The following is a 664-nucleotide window of genomic DNA, read 5'->3' on the forward strand; positions in this document are numbered from 1 at the left end:
TGGCCCACACGTGGCCCCGCCGGCCCTCCCGCACGCGGGGGCTCTGTGGCCTCCAGCGCCTGCCAGGACCCCACACCACGGAGGAACCCCCTGCACAAACTCACACAGTTCACTTCATGGTCGCGCTGCTCCGTGCCCTCCTGGCCTCCGCTCCGCAGTTAACACTCTTCCCTTCTTGCCTTCCCTGTTTGCTTCACTGGTTTTCACGCTAAGTTCAATATTTTCCTTCCCGCTCCCCCCTCCCACGTCCCCGCTGCCCCTTGCGCTGCCCCTGGCCCCCTCTCCCCCTGGGGCTCAGCTTCTCCGAGGCCACGGCTCACTGCAGCTTCAAATCAAACGGGATCAAAAGCAGGCAATGAAGTCTCCCGGACCCCGGGAGTGGAGCACGAGGGTCATGGAAGGACGACAAGGGACAGCTCTGGGAATGCGGTTTCTCTCCAGGACCAATAGTTCCTGGAGGGGAAAAGAAATTGACTCCTTTCTCCAAATAAATACGTCTTGCTGGGGCGGTGGGTGTCCGAAAGAGGAGATGCTCATCAGCACGCACTCCCAAGCTGTTTCCACATGCGCTTTGGTTTGGGAGCGTAAGCAGCCCAGGGTCCCGCACAGCTCGTTAGCTGCTTAATCAGCGCTCGCCTCGTTTCTCCAGCTCTTCCCTCCCCTG

This window comes from Egretta garzetta, unplaced genomic scaffold (genome assembly GCF_000687185.1).
Source record: "Egretta garzetta isolate BGI_Z169 unplaced genomic scaffold, ASM68718v1 scaffold296, whole genome shotgun sequence".
Lineage (NCBI taxonomy): Eukaryota > Metazoa > Chordata > Aves > Pelecaniformes > Ardeidae > Egretta > Egretta garzetta.